The sequence below is a fragment of the Chenopodium album genome, chromosome 5 (assembly GCF_948465745.1).
Source record: "Chenopodium album chromosome 5, dcCheAlbu1.1, whole genome shotgun sequence".
NCBI classification, from domain to species: domain Eukaryota; kingdom Viridiplantae; phylum Streptophyta; class Magnoliopsida; order Caryophyllales; family Amaranthaceae; genus Chenopodium; species Chenopodium album.
Window position 1 is genome coordinate 686,894 of NC_137838.1, and position 12,555 is coordinate 699,448.

Sequence of the window (12,555 nt, forward strand, 5' to 3'; positions counted from 1 at the left end):
TTTAAAAAAAAAAAAAACCTTTAAAAAACCCCTTTAGAGAAAACCTAAAATAAGACGGTTCCACTCTCTTTCCTCCTATCCTTTTCTCCTCCTTCTCTCTCCTTCCTCCTTCTCCCTGATGCGCCGCTCTCCTCTTCTTCTCTCTCCTTCCTCTTCTCTGCTTCCTATCTCCTCTTATTCTCTCTTTGCTTCCTCTCCTTCTCGTTTTCCTTTCTCCTCTTCTTCTCTCTCCTTTCTCTTATCTTTTTCTCCATTGTCGGCGTCTCCTCTTCTCTTTCTTTCTTTTGTTCTTGGTAGGTGGTGTTCATGATGCCGACGAGTTTGGTTTGGTGGTGTTCAAGACGCCGGTGAGTTTGGTTGGTGGTGTTCAAGTTGATTTCTCGCCAATTTTTAGAAATAAATGGTTTTTCATGTCAAATTCGACCCTGAAAACTTTAGACCTAGAGTTTTCAGGGTCAAATTTGACCTTTAAAACCAAAATTCGAGCCAATTTTGGGGTTTTTTGGGTGAAATTCAAGGTATGTACCTTTTTTTCTTACTTATTTTTGTTTTTTGAGATTTTTTTTTAATTTTATAGTGAATTGTGGTTGAATTGCGGTGGTGGTGGTGGACTTGTCGGTGGCTGTGGTGTAGATCTAGGTCAGGGTTTGGGTTAGGGTTAGGGTGTTTTAGGTGCTTGGATCTGGGTATGGGTTTGGTGGGGTTTTGGTTAGTGTTCGGTCAAGGTTTGGTCGTTGGGGTAAGGTGGATTTGGTGTGGGTGCAGTGTGTCTGGTCGGTTTTAGGTGGGTGGGTGGGTGGGTGAGGGTTGGTTTTAAGTGTTGGGTGGATCTAGATCAGTTTTGGTGTAGGTGGTCGGTGGTGGTTCGCTTAGGGTGGTCGGTGGTGGTTCGCTTAGGGTGGTCGGTGGTGGTTGTGGGGAATATTTGAGGAGTTTTTGTATTTAATTTGTTGCGGTGGAGGTGGCGGTTTAGCGGTGGGGGATATTGGTGGTGGGGGGTGGTGCGGGTTTTTTTTTTGTTTTTTAAAAAGGATTTTCATTCCTACGGAATTTCCGTCGGGAATTTCCGACGGAATTATTTTACGACCATGTTATGTTTTTTAAACCCACAATATAATAGCATATATATGGTAAAACCATGTTGATGATGTAGCTAAAAAAGCAATTGAAACATAAAACCACATTATGTTTTGTTTTATTTTATTTTATTTTATTTTACAAAAGAACTAAGAAAAAAACTAATAATGAAAATACAGCAATTGCCTACGACAAGCACATCCAGACAACCAGTGAGTTAGTGAAACCCAAGCCCGAGGAACTTTTCGGAAAAACCACATTATGTTGTCACAATATATAGGACTTGCATGTTGCACATCACTTGATCAATGTTATCAAGAGTTTAATTAACTCTGAGTAGTAATAATAGTCCTTTCATATTTCTCCAATGACTTAACCAACTCATTAAAATTCTTTCCATTGCCAAATCCACCACACCCACCCTTTTGGTAAAACTTACCATCTTCTCTTTGAATCATACACCCAATTCTTTGTATCACCTCAATGAATATAGTAAGCCTATCTCCAATAGGCTTAGTAAATGTTTGAATTATAACACCTTCATGGTCCTTGTCCACCTTAAGCCCTAGCGCCTCGCATTCTTGTATTTCCTCCTCCGTTAAGAAATCGCTTGCCACCGCCTTTAGTTTTTGGTAGTAATCGCCTTCTGGTGGTGGCATGAATTCGAATAATGACGTCTTCTTCATCTCTCTTAGGGTTTTGAATATATCGTCAGTAATGAGAGCCAAGTGTTGCACTCCTGGACCGTTGTTACGTTTTATGAACGTCTCAATGGGACTTTTAATTGTCTGACCATACACTGGCTCGCTGAAGTTTAGGAAAACAGATTCGTCGTTGTTTGCTAAGAACACGGATTGGAGTCCGGATTCGGTGACTCCAACTAGGTCTTCGGCTGCAAACTCTACGAACTCGTGGAGACCGGTTATCCTCATTATGTATTCCATGACGGAGGCTAGCTCAGGCACGCTTCCTGCGGCGTGGTCTAGGCTATTGAACCCGAATTCGGTTCCTGATCCATGTACTTGAGTAAATTTGGGTAGAAAGTTGTTGCAAATAGATGTATGTGCGTGGCTGACCAATCGAAGGACTACATCACCGAAGAGATGGACCTCGGCGAGGAGGGTATGGCCGTCCTCTAAGAGGATGGGAGGGGAGGAAGGGCGAGCCCCGGCTGCTACACTAGTGGCGTAGGCGGACTTAGCATCGTCCACCTCAAGGGCAATAGCGCGAACTCCAAACCCATGAGTGGACATAAAAGAGGAGTGGGATTCATAGTTAAACGTAGGTATGGAGGCCGTTGGAGACGAAGATTGAGTGTAAGGAGCGGTGAAGAGGAAGCGGAGGTCACCGCTACGCAACACGTAGGAGGCGTGTACAAGGTTGCCGGTAGAATGGTCAGTTTTGGCAACGGTAGGCATGCCAAGCCCCTTAGAAAAAAGGAGGCTCGTGTTGGATGCGTCACCACACCAAAACTCGATGTGGTGGAACCTTTTTACCTTAAATTTATCTGATTTCGGGTTTGATCGCACAAACTTATGAAAGCTTTGTAGTTTAAATGACTTTTCATGACTACCAACAACTTGATTTGCCATTTTTTTTTCTTGAAAACTCTACTATATATATAAAACTCAACTCCGATCCAAATACAACTTATGATCGAGGTGATTACTTGTATTGAACAGGAATTGAATGAGGAAGTTTATTAATAGCTTAGAGCCTTTTATAGAAACTTTAGTACCCCATTTTCTAACGAATGCATGATGCATGAAGCTTACGCTATGTTGTACGTTAGCACACAAAAAAAATAAAAATATAAAGTAAAACGAGGGTTCGTTGGTCTAAGTTCACAATAAGAAATTAAAGATTCTTTAGAGTTTTGTCATGACTTACTGAATGATATGATGGATCTAAGTTAACTTCTTGAATCCACTTAAAAACAAATTAAAGATCCACTTGCATTCTTTATATTACTAACAATAATCAAAGACTAATAAACCTGCAAAATTTGAAGTCATATTTTTTAATCACATCACATGCATGTGACGCATCTTGCTTGGCCATGAAAAACTACCCATTATTTGTAATTGCTAGTCTTCAATTTTCAAGAACTCGATTTGATTCGATCTGAAAAGCAAGACATTTGAATTTCTAAATTGGGATTAAAAAAAAAGTTAATAATATTATGAATTTCACATTAACACCTACAGAGTATCGATCTAAAAATGTTTTATATGATTATACTATATTGTTAATTTTTAATACTCTGTACATCAATAAAAATGTATAGTCAATGCAAAGTACTTTGTATATAGATGTGATAATAAAAATGTATGAATTATTTTAGAATAGAGGAAGTAAAATAATACAAAAGTGTTTAAAGTTACGTATTAATCAAGTTATGGAGTACGCATCATTATTATTTTATCCGATTCTAAAAAAGAAATTGACCGGATTTTTTTCTTCATCAACACTTTTACGTAGTATTTGTTATTCGTATAGGAGATGTCTATTCCAAAGTTTAAAATTTGGTTACAGTAACAAAATCAAATCGACCAATAATTTAAATACAAATTAAAGTCCAAAATATAATTACTCAATTTGCAAGGGCAGGCATCATGCATCACATGATAATATATATCTATATCTATACTTAGTATTTAAAAAATCAAACCAAAAAAAAAACATATGTCATCATTATATTACACTTCACTATCATCTTCTTCAACTCAATGTGCCACATGTCATTTTATATTTTTTATTTTTAATTATACAATTCTTCTTAACTCTTTCATTAAACACTTTATCTTCATCTCCCCTCTTTAATTCAACCTTTTTATTTTCTCTCTTTGATTTTAGTCCCTCCATCTTCTTTCTATTAAGTCTTATTTTAAATTAAAGTCCCAAAATTTTATTTCTTTAATTATGTTTTCAGTTACATATTACACTCATAATTATTTATTGGTATTTCCTCACTCATCTCTCAATGCAATTTTCTATGAACAAGCCGTGCATTGCACGGGCCGAAAGGCTAGTTTACGTATAAAAAGACTTACCTCTGAAGTTTCAAAAGTTATTTGACCAAAGCTTTTACATGATCGAATTAATTAATGAACTTTACATTTAATTATTCAGTAGTGTACCAACGAATGCCGTGTTGAAGAAACTTACTACTATAAAAATATGGGATAGTTTTACAATAGCTATTATGCAATATTATAAGATTTATAACCACTATAAATTTTCAATTCAAACCATTGTTTATGCTAATTTTTGTTAAGTGGGGTTGAATATTAAAATCTAGGCTACGGATCAACTAAGCAAAATCAAAAGTAAAACAAGACTAAAAAGAGAATAAATGACACGAGGAATTGGTGACGCGGAAAACCCAATGAAGGTAAAAACCGCGGGTAGAATAAGGATCTACCAAACTTTCACTATGCAAGAAATAATAATATCAGTTTACAAGATGTGATATAGTATGTGTATCGTTGGATAAGAATGTCCTTTACTCGTCGTTGTCCTGCCCTTTATATAGATGGTTTGCTAGGTTGAACCCTAGCCGTTGCAAGGAGATAGAGTCGTGCCCATGATTTTCGGATTTTAGTTGCTGAAAATATTCTTCTTCTGTTTTGAATTCTAACGGACTAATTTGGCTGAGTTTGGACTAAGTCCTTGCTTATCCTCTTCCTAAAAAATAGGGAGTTGTTACTTGACTTTGTCTTCCGTCAATGTTGACAGTGCATCGTCGAGCTTGCGGCTTCGTCAAGGGGAGTCTTCGTCATTGACCTTCATTGACTATCGTTGACTAACCCTTGCATATTTTTACCCATAACAACCATACAGTTTAGTTTTTAAATCTCCTCCATCCATTCATTTGGTCGACTATATATACTTTGAAAACAATAATATATACTATCTATATATATATATATATACAAAAAAAAAAGCTTCATTCTCTTGCTTTCTCTTTTCAATCTGGTGAAGTGTAACCTGTTCAAACGAAACATATAAGTGCACCATATAGATAAATGGATTAAAAGTTCATGAATGAATTTAACACTTTATAAGGATAAAAGACGACTACTCTAACCTCTTGTTATTATTGCACATGATTTCGCAATGAATCACCTTAGACTTGTAAAGTGGACTCACTTTTGATGATGAATTGATGGAATTATGGGTATAATCAAATATGACATAGTCCCATCCTATATATAATACAAAGTACAATTTCTTTGATTCACACTTAAATTAGTAGGCCACCATTACATTAAATTCGACCATATATAATTGCTCTATTATGTTTATAGATGTCAATTCGGGTGTCTGGATCGGGTTGGATCTATTTTAAATTTGAGTTATCAAACATGTTAAATTATTGTATCCATACAAGTTGAGATTTTACGGGGTACATATCGGGGTCATATAATGCCGTTTGGAACCATATATGATCATTATATGTTGTCATAAATGTTGGTGGTAGGCTTGAATTAATGAAATCGGTGCAAGTTGTAAATTGTTAAATTGGTCGTTTAAAAGTAAATTGGATGGTTCCACCCACTTAATTGGACTCCCAGAGGGTATTAAGGACCATGGTAAGCATTTCGGCAATTATTATTTGCGGGCGAAAAAAGTCAAAAAATTCCAAAATTAAAGGCTAATATTCACGCTTTTAGAGAAATTTTTGAGGTTTCAGGGCCCGGTTTCGAAAAGGCATGAGATTTTAGGGGATACATCTCGGGGTCATATAATTTCGTTTGGAATCATATATGATCATTATATGTTGTCATAAATGTTCGTGGTATGCTTGAGTTAATGAAATCGGTGCATGTTGTAAACCGGTAAATTAAATTTGCCGTTTAAAGACAAATTGGATGGTTCCACCACTAGTAGAAAAATTGCATTTGGCACCCCCCATATGGCACCGGTTCAGCCCAAACCGGTGCCAAATACCGGCCCAAAATTGGGCGGGATTTTAAACAAGGGGAAAAGGCACCGGTTCAATTCAAACCAGTGCCAAAATTGTAAAAGGCACCGGTTTGAACCGGTGCCAAATGAACCGGTGCCTTATTTAAAAAAAAAAAAAGCGCGTCTTCTTTCTTCCTTATTCTTCCTTCTCTTTCTCTTTCTTTCATTTTCGCTGTTCATTCTCGTTCAATTCTCTTCTTCACTGTTCCATTCTCTAAACCCCTCACCTCACCTACGAAACCCCTCACCTCACCGCCGCAACAGTCGCCGGCCACCATCACCGCCGCCACCCCTGGCCTTCTCTTTCTCCCCTGCCATTCTCTTCTCCCCTGCCGTGGTGTTTCTCCCCTCAGCTCAACCCCCTCCACGCCGACCTCATCTGTTCGACGCCGCACCACCGCCCTGCTGAAGGTTGCCGCCGCACCACCTCCCCGCTGTAGGTTGCCGCCGCACCACCTCCCTGCTGAAGGTTGCCGCCGCACCACCGCACCACTGACCACTGCACCACTGACCACCAATTTGAGTGTTAATTAGGTATAATTTTTTTTTTAATTCTCAATAATTTCCCATTTATGAACTTATATTAATTTGTTTTGCATGTTGAAGAATTGTTAGGCAAATTAAAATTTAGGTTAGAATATAATTTAACTTCAATTTGTTTCAATAATTGGTTTTTTTATTGGGAAATTGTGAAAATATTAGAAATTAGTAACTTTGTTACTCATTTAGTTGGATATTAGTATGTTTTAATGGTTAATTTAATTTGTTTTGATGTGTAATTTTGAATAAAGTAGAGAATATTAGCCTTGTTACTTAATTAGTTGAATTTTGGTTTGGTATAATGGTTAGAGATTAGTAACCATTTTAGTTTAGCAATTTTGAATAATTAAAATGAAAAAAATTAGAGATTAGTAACCTTTTTAGTTTAGCAATTTTGAATAAAAAAATGAATTTTGAATAAATTAAAGTAGTGAATACATAGTAGTTTAGCAATTGTTAGTTCGATGAATGATGTGTTTTAGCTTAGAAATAAATTAGTGAATTGACATGTTATGAGAAGTACATACATAATATTTAACCTAATTTTTGTTTTTTTGTTTTTTTAATATATAGATTCATATGTGAATTGAAGCAAGAGTTTAATTAGCTTGAGGACTACATATTGAGCTCAAGTGGGTAGTTGCTATATTGGTATGACTACTAAACTTTACTTAGCTATATTTATTTCTATTCATCCATTTAATAAAAGTTTATTCATGAAATTGCAACTTGTGTATTGTTTAATTGCAAATAAATACAACAATATATAGAATACTTGAATTGCATCATCATATGCCTAGATACCCGTTCAAGGCTTTCTCATTAGGAGAAAGTCTTGAATAGTCCCCGGTTGGGACTGTTCTTGAATGTGTACTCTCACTTAGGTGGTGAATGTATGTTTTCTTTTCGATTTTAAGGAACATCTCGGCTTACCATTTCCTCACTATGTTCTCTGGGTACATATGTGGGTAATTAATTATCTACATCGTGTACTTGGAGAACTAGGGGGAAATGCTGCCGGATTTTCCTTAAAATTGGAAAGTTGACATACATTCACTAGTGAGAGTAGACATTCAAGGATGGGTTAGGTTGGAGTGATAAGGACCCTTTGGAAACATGCATTTTTTCACTATATGAATGGTATATTCACGTTTTGTACTTGAATTTGATTTACATAAAATATGTAGCACTTACACATTATAATTATATGGTGCTATATATATGTTTAGAGACAATTTACTAAATGGAGAAGGATCGTGGTTGGATGTATAGTAGACGCGATACATTGGAATTTTGGAATGGGGTTCAAGAGTTTTGCGAGAGGGCTTTAGCTTATCAACGCACACTGGGAGGCAAAGGCCTTTATTGTCCTTGTGTTGATTGTAATTGTGTGAATGTGGTCGATAGTGTTGAAATCATTAGAGATCATGTATTATGTCGTGGGTTTAGGCAATTTTACCATGTGTGGATTTGACACGGAGAAAGTGGAGAGTACAGTGGGGATCTTGATCGGAATGATGTGCGTGTTAGAAGCAATGAGATTCATGTGGACGAGGAATACGAGAATGATGAGTATATTGTTGATAATGGTGAGGATGGAGCCGATGAAGGCGGATGAGGTCGAGGATGAAAAAGTGGATGAGATGTTGCAAGGTGTTGAAGGTGAAGTGTTTGAATTATTATCGAAGGCTTCCAAAAAGCCTTTGTATCCCGGGTGCAAAAAATACTCCAAACTATCGGCCGTGCTAACACTTTTCAACATTAAGTCGAAGCATGGGTGGACGGACATCAGTTTTACTTCTTTGTTGACCGCATTAAGTGATATGTTGCCTGATGGGAATGAAATTCCTAAGTCTTATTATTACGCAAAGAATCTCATGTGTCCCTTTGGTTTGGAGTATAAGAAGATACATGCATGTCCTAATGACTGTATTTTGTATCGAAATGAGTATGAAAAACTGCAGGAGTGTCCACGATGCAAGCGGTCGCGGTACAAGCGCATGAGTTGCAATCCTGGCACGGAGGGACCTCCTGCTAAGGTGTTGTGGTATCTTCCCATTATTCCAAGGTTTAAGCGTCTGTTCTCAATACCAAAAGACGCTAAAAACTTGAGGTGGCATGCAGAGGGAAGAAAGAAAAACAGAATGCTGAAGCATCCAGCTGACTCTCCACAGTGGAAGAACATTGATTTGAAGTTTGAGGAATTTGGTAATGAAGTCAGAAATTTAAGGCTTGGGTTGTGCACGGACGGGATGAATCCATTTGGCACTCTTAGTACCCAACACAGCACATGGCCGGTACTTTTAGTGATTTATAATTTGCCTCCTTGGCTGTGCATGAAACGTAAGTATGTAATGCTTTCATTGCTTATAACTGGTCCTAAGCAACCTGGAAACGACATAGATGTTTACCTTGCGCCGCTTATTGACGACTTGAGAAAGATGTGGGACGAAGGGGTTTCCGTTTTCGATGCTCATTAGAACGAGATGTTCACATTGCGTGCAGCCCTTATGTGGACCATGAATGACTTCCCTGCATATGGCAACTTGTGTGGGTACAAGGTCAAAGGGAAAAAAGCATGCCCCATATGTATTGATGACACATCAAGCGTATACCTGACTCATTCTCACAAAGATGTGTACCTACGGACTCGAAGGTTCCTTAGGCGTGATCACCCGTACCGTAGGCAGAAAAAGGCTTTCGATGGAACCGTGGAAGAGGATACTGCGCCTAGACCATTGACTGGTGCTGAGATTAGTGCTCGGGTGAAAGGGATACAAACGGTGTTTGGAAAATCAGTAAAAACTGTGGTCTCAGCTGCTCTGTTTAAGAAAGAATCAATCTTTTGGAAGCTGCCGTACTGGAGAGAACATGACGTTAGGCATTGTCTTGATGTGATGCATATAGAGAAGAATGTGTGTGATGCTCTTTTGGGGACGCTTATGAATATCCCAGGCAAAACAAAGGACGGAAAGGGTGCACGGTTAGATTTGCAAGAGATGGGGATTCGTCCAGAATTGTGGCCTCAAGAAAAGGTCAGAAAGGGAAAGGAGCCGAGAATAGAAGATGAAAGTGTTTCGAAAAAAGGGAAGGAGAAGAGCAAGGGAAAGGGAAAGGCCAAAGATGCGTCAAAGAAGAAAGTTAAGGGTAAAGGGAAGGATGAAAAGAATTATTTACCCCCGGCTTGCTATACATTGTCAAGGGTAGAGAAGCGTATGTTTTGTGCATGTTTGTATGGCATTAAGGTTCCATCAGGGTACTCATCTAACATGAAAAGATTTGTAACCTTAAATGGAGAATTGAAGCTGACAAGTATGAAATCCCATGATTGTCACATTATGATGCAAGTATTCCTACCGATTGCAATCCGTGGTATTCTACCGAAACACGTGAGGGAAACGATTACAAGCCTTTGTTCGTTTTTCAATACAATTTGTAGCAAAGTTCTTGATCCTTGTACACTAGATGCTTTGCAAGCTGATGTGGTTGTGACTTTGTGCAAATTTGAGATGTATTTCCCACCCTCATTTTTTGACATAATGGTTCATCTGGTTCTTCATTTGGTGCGTGAGATTAAGTTGTGCGATCCAGTGTTCATGAGGTGGTGCTACCCTTTTGAAAGATACATGGGTACATTACAAGATAAAGTACGGAACCGAGCCCAACCTGAAGGAAGTATAATGCAAGGGACAGTGGGTGAGGAAATAGGTAACTTTGTGGCGGACTACATAGCCCTTGCTCAACCTATTGGTTTTTCTACTTCTCGACATGAAGGTAGACTTGATGGTCATGGCACAATTGGGTCGAAACGAATGTCACCAGACCGAGATCAGTTCTTACAAGCACACCTTTATGTGTTGCACCATGTTTCAGATGTGCACCCATATTTAGACGAGCACATGGCTTGTTTGCGTGCCGAATTTCCATCCAAAGGTGAAAGGGCACTTATGCAGTTGCATAATAAGAAATTTGTTGATTGGTTTCGTGAACGAGTAATGAGTGGATTGAATGATACTAATGTGACCGATACAGTACGGTGGCTTGCGTACGGTCCTAGGGATGATGTCCGTTCATTTGAGGGATATGACATCAATGGGTACACTTTTTGGACCGAGGCTCGTGATTTGAAATCTTCCTCCACCCAAAACAGTGGTGTAACTCTTGTGGCATCATCAAGGGAGTTTGCAAGTTCTAAGGATAAATCACCTGTCGATGCAGAGTTGTCATACTATGGTCGAATTCAAGAAATATGGGAGCTTGATTATTGTGACTTCACAGTTGCTCTTTTCAAGTGTAAGTGGATTGATAATATCAGGCGTAACGTCAAACATGAGGACTTTACTCTTGTAGATCTTGGCCACTTGAATGATAGTGCGGAACCATTTATCCTTGCATCTCAAGCTAAGCAAGTGTTCTACGTAACTGACCCAATGGATTCAAAATGGTCTATAGTGCTAGCTGGCAAAAGAAGAATCTTAGGCATTAGAGATGTTGAGGATGAGGAAGAATATGATGCGTTTGATGATTCAGCACCTTTCACTGTTCCTAGACCTGGAGTACTAAATGATATAGACAACGAAGCAGGTTATATGCGATCAGACCACAACGAAGGAATTTCAGAATGAGGTAGTTTGATTAAAAGTTAGTAATGGTTTCATTGCAAATATAGTTTAGTTATCATGTATATAGGAGCATAAGTAGGCGAAAATGATATATTTGTATTTGAAATTGCCTAAGTGTACTCATTATCATGCATATACAAGGTTATAGGACCATAAGTAGGTGAAACTGGCATAAATAGCTTCTACTTAACCCAACTCCTTTGTTTTGTGTATGAACTAACATTTATTCATTCTAACAACCTATTTTCCATATGTAGATTGAAATTGGCATTTTGTACTCATTATCATGCATATAAAAGGTTATAGGACCATAATAAGTAGGTGAAAATGGCTAAAATAGCTTCTACATAACCATAATAACTATCATGCATATACTTTACTATACACTAATATTGTTTTATGATTGCTTTGACAGGTGCTTATATCTCATGGCGGACGATCATGATCCTCGTTTGGTAGAGGACATTGACGATGATGAGTATGAGGACGAGTACGAGGATGACGACTCCGATGATAGTGATGCTCCTTATGATGTGAATAAGGAGGATGACTTGGGTGAGCCAGAGGATCAGGCTCAAGATGAGTTCGAGCGTAGGCTTGACGATTTTGAAATGTCAGCTGAACGTGCACCGACCATTGTAAATACAGCACGTGAGATTGTTGGTGAGAACCCGACTCCTGAAAGTCAAGGCCAAGGACAAGATGAAAACAACACAGGTGGTGGAGGGGGGGAAAAGGCACCGGCTGAAAGAAAAACAAGGGGTCCGACGAGAAGCTTTAAGAAACCGGACGGTCCCATGGTCTTGGATTATGACAACAAAGGCCAACCCGGGCCCAAATGGCGTCGACAATATGCTAATCAAGTTGGCTTATGTTCGCGGAAAATCCCCATTACACTTGTAATGCGGCAAGTACCTCTGGGTTTGATTCAAGCATTTTGGGATGATACAAGGGTAAGTGTGTTTTTGGCACATTTAGACAATTTAAGATACCTTAAACTTATGATTGTTTTTAAATAGAAACTAATAATCGGTTTTAATTTGTGCTTACAGAGGCAGTTTTCTATTCCTAATGATCCCGAGAAGAAAAGGGTGTTTGTCTCTTTATTAGGGGAAAGATTCAGAGGCTTTAAGACCAAGTTGACTAATCGGTGGATCCATAAGAAGAAGAAGGTGCAAACAAAGAAGAAGAATGCCAAAGAGGATAACCGTCTCCCGTGGCAAATATGGCCGACCGTGTCAAAAGATGATTGGGAAGAGTTCGTTAGAATGAAGAGTCAAAAGAAAGCCATTGTAAGTTTGTGTAAATCTGATGTCAATTGAATAATAGCTTGACACCTTTTGTATTA

The 12,555-nt window shown here is 38.3% G+C and overlaps 1 pseudogene; it reads right to left on the reverse strand.

Annotated features, from left to right (window-relative positions):
- Window positions 1–1,368: 1,368 nt before the first annotated feature.
- LOC145631271 (4-hydroxyphenylpyruvate dioxygenase pseudogene) lies at window positions 1,369–11,068 on the reverse strand (annotated as a pseudogene).
- Window positions 11,069–12,555: the final 1,487 nt, after the last annotated feature.